The 10,696-nt window shown below is 40.4% G+C and overlaps 1 non-coding gene across 1 annotated transcript; it reads left to right on the plus strand.

Moving 5' to 3' along the window:
• The first annotated feature begins 9,521 nt into the window (after positions 1–9,521).
• On the plus strand, positions 9,522–9,625 carry LOC112774612 (small nucleolar RNA R71). Its single transcript, XR_003189090.1, has one exon. It is a non-coding gene; the product is annotated as a small nucleolar RNA R71 (small nucleolar RNA).
• Positions 9,626–10,696: the final 1,071 nt, after the last annotated feature.

A 10,696-nucleotide genomic window follows, 5' to 3' on the forward strand; every position in this document is an offset into this window, starting at 1 on the left:
ATCAGTGAACTTTATATAAACAAATAAAATCAAGAGTAGGGCAAAATGCTTAGAGGAAGTGATGCCCCATGGCTGGGTTGCCTCCCAGCAAGCGCTTCTTTATTGTCTTTAGCTGGACCTTGCTGAGTTTTTAATCTAGCCTCAGCCTTGAGTACTCTTGCTCAACATTGCCTTCAAGATAGTGCTTGATTCTCTGTCCATTAATAATGAACTTCTTATCAGAATCAATATCTTGAAGCTCTACATAACCATATGGTGATACACTTGTAATCACATATGGTCCCCTCCACTGGGACTTCAGTTTCCCGGGGAATAGCCTAAGCCTAGAGTTAAACAATAGAACCTTTTGTCTTGGTTCAAAGATTCTAGATGACAGCTTTCTGTCATGCCACTTTTTTTATTTCTCTTTATAAAGCTTGGCATTTTGAAAGCAGTGAATCTGAATTCCTCTAGCTGATTTAGCTGGAGCAATCTTTTTCTCCAGCTAATTTGGCATCAAAGTTTAGGAATCTGGTTGCCCAGTAGGCTTTGTGTTCCAGTTCCACGGGCAGGTGGCATGCCTTACCATACACAAGTTGGTATGGAGAGGTCCCTATAGGAGTCTTGAATGCTGTTCTGTAGGCCCACAGAGCATCATCCAAGCTTCGTGCCCAATCCTTTCTACGGGTACTTACAGTCCGTTCCAGGATTCTTTTTAGTTCTCTGTTAGAGACTTCAGCTTGCCCATTTGTCTGTGGATGATATGGAGTCGCCACCTTGTGGCGAATCCCATATCGGACCATGGCAGAGTAAAGCTGTTTGTTGCAGAAGTGAGTGCCCCCATCACTGATTAGTACCCTGGGAACACCAAACCTGCTGAATATATGTTTTTGGAGGAACTTCAGCACTGTTTTAGTATCATTGGTGGGTGTGGCAATGGCCTCAACCCATTTTGATACATAGTCAACTGCCACCAGAATATAAGTGTTTGAGTATGATGGTGGGAAAGGCCCCATGAAATCAATACCCTATACATCAAACAACTCAATCTCCAAAATTCCTTGTTGAGGCATGGCGTAACTGTGAGGCAAATCACCAGCTCTCTGGCAACTGTCACAGTTACTTACAAACTCTCGGGAATCTCTGTAGAGTGTAGGCCAGTAGAAGCCACATTGGAGGACCTTGGTGGCTGTTCGCTCACCTCCGAAATGACCTCCATATTGTGACCCATGGTAATGCCATAACATCCTTTGTGCTTCTTCTTTAGGCACACACCTACGGATTATGCCATCTGCACATCTCTTAAAGAGATAGGGTTCATCCCACAAGTAGTACTTTGCATCAGTAATTAATTTTTCTTTTGTTGCCTGCTGTACTCCTTGGGAATGAAACTTGCAGCTTTGTAGTTTGCAATGTTTACAAACCATGGTGTTTCCTGAATGGCAAACAAATGCTCATCAGGAAAGGTCTCAGAGATTTCAAGAGAGGGGAATGACGTCCCTTCTATTGGTTCTATCCGGGACAGATGGTCAGCCACTTGGTTCTCTGCCCCTTTTCTGTCTCTTATTTCTATATCAAACTCTTGCAGAAGCAACACCCATCTTATGAGTCTGGGTTTTGAATCTTGCTTTGTGAGTAGATATTTAAGAGCAGCATGATCTATGTAAACAATCACTTTTGATCCTACTAAGTATGATCTAAACTTGTCAATGGCATAAACTACTGCAAGCAATTCTTTTTCTGTGGTTATGTAATTTTTCTGGGCATCATTCAAAACACGGCTAGCATAATAAATGACATGCAGAAGCTTGTCATGCCTCTGCCCCAGTACTGCACCAATGGCGTGATCACTGGCATCACACATTAGCTCAAATGGTAATGTCCAGTCTGGTGCAGAAATAACTGGTGCTGTGACCAGCTTGGCTTTCAGCGTTTCAAACGCCTGCAGACACTCTGTGTCAAACACAAATGGCGTGTCAGCAGCTAGCAGATTGCTCAGAGGTTTTGCGATTTTTGAAAAATCCTTTATAAACCTCCTATAGAATCCTGCATGCCCCAGAAAGCTTCTAATTGCCTTAACATTGGCAGGTGGTGGTAATTTTTCAATTACCTCTATTTTTGCTTGATCCACCTCTATTCCCTTGTTTGAAATTTTATGCCCAAGGACAATCCCTTCAGTCACCATAAAGTGACATTTTTCCCAGTTTAAAACCAGGTTGGTCTCTTGGAATCTTTTCAGAACTAGTTTCAGGTGATCAAGACAAGAGCTGAATGAGTCTCCATATACTGAGAAGTCATCCATGAAGACTTCCAGAAATTTTTCCACCATATCAGAGAAAATAGAGAGCATGCATCTCTGGAAGGTTGCAGGCGCATTACACAGCCCAAATGGCATCCTTCTATAAGCAAACACTCCAGATGGACATGTGAATGCTGTTTTCTCTTGATCCTGGGGATCTACTGTAATCTGGTTATAGCCTGAGTAGCCATCCAAAAAGCAGTAATAATCATGACCTGCCAGTCTTTCTAGCATCTGGTCTATGAATGGTAAAGGAAAATGATCCTTTCTGGTGGCTGTATTGAGCCTTCTGTAGTCAATACACATGCGCCACCCTATAACTGTTCTTGTAGGAACCAGTTCATTCTTTTCATTATGAACCACTGTCATGCCTCCCTTTTTGGGGACAACTTGGACAGGGCTCACCCAGGGGCTGTCAGAAATAGGATAAATAATCCCAGCCTCCAGTAATTTGGTGACCTCTTTCTGCACCACTTCCTTTATGGCTGGATTTAGCCACCTCTGTGGTTGAACCACTGGTTTAGCATTATCCTCCAATAAGATTTTGTGCATGCATCTAGCTGGGCTTATGCCCTTAAGGTCACCTATGGACCACCCAAGCGCTGTCTTGTGTGTCCTTAGCACTTGAATAAGTGCTTCCTCTTCCTGTGGATTTAAAGCAGAGCTTATGATCACTGGAAAAGTGTCACCTTCTCCCAGAAATGTATATTTCAGGGATGGTGGTTGATGCCAAGGCATCATAGGCTAGTTTCACTAGCATTTTTCTGTTAGTTTTAGTTGTTTTATGCATTTTCTTGAGTTTAAAGTAACCAAAAATGGTTAAATGAAGAACAAAGCAATGAACCATCCAAACAATATGATTTTGATGCAAATTCCATGAGTTTTAGTTATATTACTTAAATGCTATGAATGGAAGATTTCTCATGAAATTTTGCAAGACTTTGATGCAATTGTTTGGATGATTTCAGGGAAGAAGAGGTTAAACGTGGAAATGGAGAGAGCAACCCTGGAGGTCGAACACGTTTAACCTCCAGTTTGAGGTCAAACTGGAGGTTAAACGTGTTCGACACCTCCATAAACTTGATGCACATAAACTAGTTATGCTACGATTTAGGAAATTGCACGATCGGCAAAATTCCTTCCGGCAAGTGCACCGGTTATCGTCAAGTAAAAAAAACTCACAATAGAGTGAGGTCGAATCCCACAAGGATTGGTTGAGTGAGCAATTCGGATTAGAAGTGTGTTCTAGTTGAGCGGAATCAAGATTGAGATGAGAATTGCGGAATGTAAAATTGGCGGGAAAAGTAAATGACAAGAAATTGAAATGGCGGAATCTTAAATTGCAATGAATTAAAGAGCAGAAACTAAATTGCTGAAATTAAAAGGGAATGGGGGTGATTGCATGAATTGAGTTGCAGAATGTAAAGAGAAGATGGAAATCAGAAATGGGGAATTCATTGGGTTATAGGAGATATTGAGATCTCCGAATCAAAACACGTTTATCTCTTCCTCAAGCAATGCGTTCATTGAATTTTGCTTGGCAATCTTATATGATTGGATCCCAATCCCTTGGCTCACCAATTCTCTCTAAAAACAAACAAATTCCCAATCCCTTGGTTTAAATGTTCATAAGAAGAGATGATGCTTGATCACTGATTATACCACACAGTTTCATGAACCACAATTTGGTAGGATTACATGTCACAATATCCATCCAAACCCCAATCCAATTCACTGTGAGAAAGCTTCTCTAGCATGAATCCTCCATTCCTTTCCCAAGGTTCCGAAGGATTCCAAGTATGGGTAGTTTCTTTCCCAAGACAACTACTCAATGGAATTAGATCGAGAAGCTTTCTAACAAAATTCAAGAGAAAAGATTGAAGAAGAAGATAAACTATTATTGATTCATTGAATTACAATAGAGCTCCCTAACCCAATGAAAGGGGGTTTAGTGAATCATAGCTCTGAATTCAATTACAAAAAAAAGGAAAACTAGCTAAAAGTGAAAGTAAAAGTCCTCTCTAACTTAACTTCTATCCTATTTATACACTTTCTATATTGAGCTTCAGTTGTGCTTCTTGGGCTTTGAGGCCTCTCCTTGCTTTCCTTTTGCCTTGGGTTTATGATCCATAATCTTGATGAGGCTGTTGATCCAAATTCTGTAACATTCATTGAGCCAACTTAGTGATAATCAAATAATGACACATGACTCAATAAATTGAGATTTCAAACTCATCAATCCTTCAGGCCCAATCCCATAAACCATGATATTCAATTGGGTTTCATACTAGAGTAAGTTTAAGTTATTGTTTGTGCTCAAAGAGTAACTTAAACCGCAAGATTATTGGCCCAGAAACATTTTTCCAAGAGTGGCGTTTAAGTTGCAGTTTAAGCTTAAACTGCAGCTTAAACGCCAGATACTTCCAGTGAGGCCTTTTGTAGAAGCACGTTTAAGCTTCAGTTTAAGGTTAAACTGAAGCTTAAATGTGGAAATGGAAGAAGGTAGCCCTGGAGAGTCATGTAGTCGAACACGTTTAAGCTTCAGTTTAAGGTTAAACTGAAGCTTAAACGTGGAAATAGGAAGGGCAGCCCTGGAGGTCGAACACGTTTAACCTCCAGTTTAAGGTTAAACTGGAGGTTAAACGTGGAAAAGGGTGGAGGCATACTGGAGGTCGAACACGTTTAACCTCCAGTTTGGGGTCAAACTGGAGGTTAAACGTGGAAGCTTAGAATGGTAGCCCTGGAGGTGTCGAACACGTTTAACCTCCAGTTTGAGGTCAAACTGGAGGTTAAACGTGGAAATGGAGAGAGCAACCCTGGAGGAGCAAAGCTGTCGAACACGTTTAAGCTCCAGTTTGAGGTCAAACTGGAGCTTAAACGTGGAATGGCTCCCTGGTACTCTTCCTTCTTCTGGCGTTTAACCTCCAGTTTGAGGTCAAACTGGAGGTTAAACGTGGAACTCCTTCCTGAGTGGCATTATCATTCTGGCGTTTAACCTCCAGTTTGAGGTCAAGCTGGAGGTTAAACATGGAATGCTTCTTTAGTGAGGCTTTTCATTCTGGCGTTTAACCTCCAGTTTAAGGTCAAACTGGAGGTTAAACTTCAATTCCAGCATTTCTTATCCTTCATGATTTTGGCGTTTAAGCTCCAGTTTAGGCTTAAACTGGAACTTAAACTCCACATGTGATATTCAAGCTTCCTTTATTGATTTTGTTGCTTCCTTGCTTAGCCTCTTCTTCCCTGAAATCATCCAAACAATTGCATCAAAGTCTTGCAAAATTTCATGAGAAATCTTCCATTCATAGCATTTAAGTAATATAACTAAAACTCATGGAATTTGCATCAAAATCATATTGTTTGGATGGTTCATTGCTTTGTTCTTCATTTAACCATTTTTGGTTACTTTAAGCTCAAGAAAATGCATAAAACAACTAAAACTAACAGAAAAATGCTAGTGAAACTAGCCTATGATGCCTTGGCATCACAACACCAAACTTAATACTTGCTTGTCCCTAAGCAAGTCCTGAGTTATTTGAGAAGAAAGTATGAAACAGAAAGCAATTACATTGGCTATATTAGCAAGCATTTGAAGTTCATCAGAAGGGTTTTATGCAGAAAGTTGCAGCATCACTTTTTCATACTTATCAGGTAGGATTATCACTTTTTCATTGCATCCATCAAACATTGCTATGGCCTCTTGTTATTCTTATGTCTTTGGCACTTTTCTCTTCTTTGTTTTCTTTTCTTTTTCTTAGAGCTCCTTTGCTCCTTGTTTGCTTAGTGTCATGTGTTGCACAAGCCTTTGGCATTTTCTTTTTCTTATCAGTGCACTACACATATCCACTTTAGGCATTTTAGTTCACATTTCTTCTTGAGACATTGGTGCCCAGCACCTCTTTGTGTGACTAAATGTTTTGTATTTAGGTTGCTCTTGATAATGGACTTTTGGTTGATAATCCCGGGTTAGTTAACCCAAGTTACCAAGTGTTGAAACACTCCTCAGAACCTATTCATCCAAGCATATCCTTAATACATAAACACCACAGGCATTTGTCTCAGAAGTTCAAACCATTGGTACCTAGCTTATTTTCTCAATTTTTTTGCTTTTTGGTTGCCCTTTGGCTTTTTCTTCTTCTTTTTCTTTCTTTTTCATGGCCAAAGACATTTATTCATCAAGATCCATAGACAATTTTCACTTTCTACATAAAAAAAATGATAATTCTACACTCTAATTCCAGTGATCTGACTAAACAATCAAGCATGCATACCACCACTTAATTCTACTTGATTTGTCACTAATTTAGCCAAGTTACTTTTGTTCAAACTTTTCTTTTATTTTTGGAAACAGAACAAGCATGGCACGCACTTGTTTAAGAAGGTGAAGTTATATCCAAACATCCAGGCATTCACTTTATTCAAAGCAATTAACAAACACACATACTAAAAAAAAACTCCACATTCCAGAAAGATTCAACATTTACAGTTTAAACCAGAACACGCATGCTTTTGTTTGCCCTTTTTAAAGAATTATCAAGGAACAATACCACCTTGTGAAGTTCCTTGTTTTCTCTTTGTTGTCAGGAAACAATTTGATTTCTCCTTCTTCTCCTAAATGTTGCTTCATGCTTTAAGATTCTTGTTTCCTTTCCTGCAAAGAGTAATGAAGTTGCTTGCTTCTCAAGCACTTGAGTGGTTAGCTCAACTATGTGTGGGTAAGTATCGGAGTCTTAGGTTGGTGTGTGAACACCAAACTTAGTCTCCCACTTACTTCTCTGTTCTTTGAATCCTTGAGTTCTCTTGGAATGATGTTGCTACTAAGGGTTTTAAGCATTTCTGTGACTGCTTAGAATAGTTGTTCCTTTCATATAATTCAAAGGTTGTTGTGTTCAGTTGATCTTTATGGTGGAACACCAAACTTAGAGTCACACATTCCCCTTTGAATTATTGATCCATGAATTCATTGTTTGGTGTGAAACACCAAACTTAATTCTTTGCAATGCACAGAAACTACTTCACCCTTTTTATTGAAACAAATAAAAGAAACAGCAACAAGGTATTACCTCAGGTTGGGTTGCCTCCCAACAAGCGCTTCTTTAACGTCATTAGCTTGACGGTTGTCCCTTGTTAAGGTGGATTGTAGTGCTTGACGTCTTCTCCTCTTACTATGAAGACGTCCCCACTTGATTCATTCATGACCTCTAAATGTTCCATAGAAAGAACTTTCCTGATTGTGAACACTTGAGGGAGCTGGGAAGGAATGGTTTTGAGGTCAGGTGGAATTTCCAGATAATGACTTGATATCACTTTATCTCCCGGAGAAAAACCTTCAGTGGGAATTTTCTTGTTTCTCCACCCTCTTGGCAATCTCCCTATCACTCTTCCCTTTCTCTTGAGGATTTCTTCATTGACCCTTATGTCAGGAGGATCCTTCTGATCTGTTTCCACTGATTCTTGTGGCTTTAACTCTTGCAGCTCTTGTTTGCCTTCCAAGAATTGTTTTAGAGTTTCAGCTGCTGGATTACTTTCCTCCAGACACAGATGGCTACTATCATCCTTAAGCTTTTCAAGTTCTGGTTCAGGCTCAGATGCAGTTTTGAAAACTTTGAAAATGAGCTGTTCATCATGTATTCTCAGAATTAGCTCTCCTTGTTCTACATCTATGAGCGCTCTAGTAGTGGCTAGAAATGGTCTGCCCAGAATTATAGGGTGTAAGTAGCTTTCCTCCATGTCCACAATGACAAAGTCTGTGGGGAAATAATAATCCCCCACTTTCACCAGCACATTTTCAACTACCCCTTCAGCTTGCTTCTGAGTTTTGTCAGCCAGTTGTATGATTACATCAGTGGATCTCACCTCATTCAGTTGTAGCCTCTTCATAAGAGTTAGAGGCATCACATTTATGCTAGCTCCTAGATCACAGAGTCCTCTGTCAATTTTTGTTTCCCCTATGATGCAAGGGATATGAAAACTTCCTGGGTCCGTTTTCTTAGAGAGTATGTCCTTCTTGATGAGAGCACTGCATTCTTTGTTCATTGTTACCGTTTGTCCTCCCTTCAAAACTCTTTTCTTGCTTAACAATTCCTTTAAATACTTGATGTGTGTGGGCATTTGATGAAGAATCTCAAGAAAGGGAATATTGACATGAAGAGAGTTAAATGTCTCTAGAAACCTTGAATAGGTTTTCCTTTTTTCACCTCCTCCTAACCTCTCAGGAAATGGTGCTTTTGGTTGGTATATTTCCATCATGCCTTTTTGCAGTTCCTTGGCTTGCTCAGTTCCACCTTCCTGCTTAACTTCTTCCACACCTTCCTTCAAGATTTCTGGTTCCTGCTCTGAGGGCCTGATTCCTTCTTCTTCTGAGATTTCCTTCAATATGGTGATGGCCTTGCATTCTTCCCATCTTACTCTCTTTTGTTCCCCTTTAGGATTCTTTTCTGTGTCACTAGGGAACACTGCAGTTGATTTGGGTGCCTGTTGAGATAGCTCTCCTACTTGAGATTCCATCCTCTTGAGTTTTTCACCATGGTTTCTTAAGGTAGTTCTCACATCATCCCTGAAGCTCTTCAATTCAATTATGTCTTGACTCATGGTTGCCATCATTCCTTCTATCCGGTTTAATTGATCTTGAAATTGTTGGTTCGGATTAGGTTGGGTATGTTGATTATTTTGGCCATAATATGATGGTTGGGGGTAAGTGTTTTGTGTGGCTTGGTATGATCTTTGGTTGGAGTTTTGGTATGTGGAATTGTTATGTTGGTTGTGGTTGTAAGGTTTGTGGTTTTGTGGTTGGGTTTGTTGGTTTTCCCACCCAAAGTTTGGGTGGTTTCTCCAGCCTGGGTTGTAAGTGTTGGAATGTGGATCATATGATTGCCTTTGTTGGTTTCCCACATAGTTGGCCTCATCCCAATCACCTCCTTCAATGCTTACTTCCTCTTGATCTTGTGTGTGTATTGCAGCCACTTGCTTTGTTTCTAATTGCCTGGTAAGCTCTGCTAGTTGCTTGGCAAACACCTTGTTTTGGGCTAGAATTGTATCAACATGGTTCAGCTCCATGACTCCCTTAGTGTTGCGCCTCTCTGATGCATAGTAGTACTCATTCTCAGCCACTGTCTCGATCACTTCAATGGCTTCTTCCACAGTCTTTTTCCTGTTCAATGAACCTCCTGATGAATGGTCTACAGCCTTCCTTGATTCATAAGAGAGCCCATCATAGAAGATGTGCAATTGCACCCAATCATGGAACATGTTTGGTGGGCATTTCCTTGTCAAGTCCTTGAATCTCTCCCATGCCTCGTAGAGAGTTTCACCATCTTGTTGTCTAAAAGTCTGAACCTCAGATCGAAGCCTATTGACTTTTTGTGGAGGGTAGAATCGTGCCAGAAACTTGCTTTCCACCTCATCCCATGTTGTTAGACTCCCCTTTGGGAATGATTCCAGCCACTTAGCTGCTTTGTCCCTAAGTGAAAATGGGAACAAAAGCAGTTTATAGGCATCTTCCTGGACTCCATTGGACTTCACAGTGTCACAAATTCTCAGGAATTTTGTGAGATGTTGGTTTGGGTCTTCATTAGCACTTCCTCCAAAGGAACAATGATTCTCCACAAGTGATATTAGCTGTGGCTTGAGCTCAAAATTGTTGGCCTGAATGGGTGGTTTCTGGATGCTACTACCACAATTCCCAGAGGTTGGGTTTATGTATGAACTAAGAACCCTCCTCTCAGGAATGGCATTGTTTCCATCCGCTCTCTCATGGTTGTGAATTTCTCTATCCATGTTGAGATCTAAAGCTTCCTCAAAATTGTCCTCAGATTCTCCTTCAGATTCCTCTTCTCCCACTACTCTCTTCCCTCTTGCTTCCCTTCTAAGTCTATGAAGGGTCCTCTCTGGTTCGGTATATGGAGGAGTTGATGTCTCTCCTCTCCTACCTGTCATACAAGAACACAGCTCAAACACAAACAAGTGAAATACTCTTGGTTAATGGAAGAGTATGGTTAGATCAATTGAGGAATTAATTCAAACAGTTAGTGAGTCAGTGAGTTAGTTGCATGAATTTAAAGGCATAAAGAAGGAAAGCATGTAACCGAGTGCAGAAATTAAAATTCAACAAGTATCTTGAACAGAATTAACAAAGCAAGAGAAAATTGCTTAATCTAGTTAGCTTCCAATTTGAGAATTGTCAATCGAAAACCAATCCCCGGCAACGGCGCCATAAACTTGATGCACATAAACTAGTTATGCTACGATTTAGGAAATTGCACGATCGGCAAAATTCCTTCCGGCAAGTGCACCGGTTATCGTCAAGTAAAAAAAACTCACAATAGAGTGAGGTCGAATCCCACAAGGATTGGTTGAGTGAGCAATTCGGATTAGAAGTGTGTTCTAGTTGAGCGGAATCAAGATTGAGATGAGAATTGCGGA

The sequence above is a fragment of the Arachis hypogaea genome, chromosome 18 (genome assembly GCF_003086295.3).
Source record: "Arachis hypogaea cultivar Tifrunner chromosome 18, arahy.Tifrunner.gnm2.J5K5, whole genome shotgun sequence".
In the NCBI taxonomy this organism is placed as follows: Eukaryota; Viridiplantae; Streptophyta; class Magnoliopsida; order Fabales; family Fabaceae; genus Arachis; species Arachis hypogaea.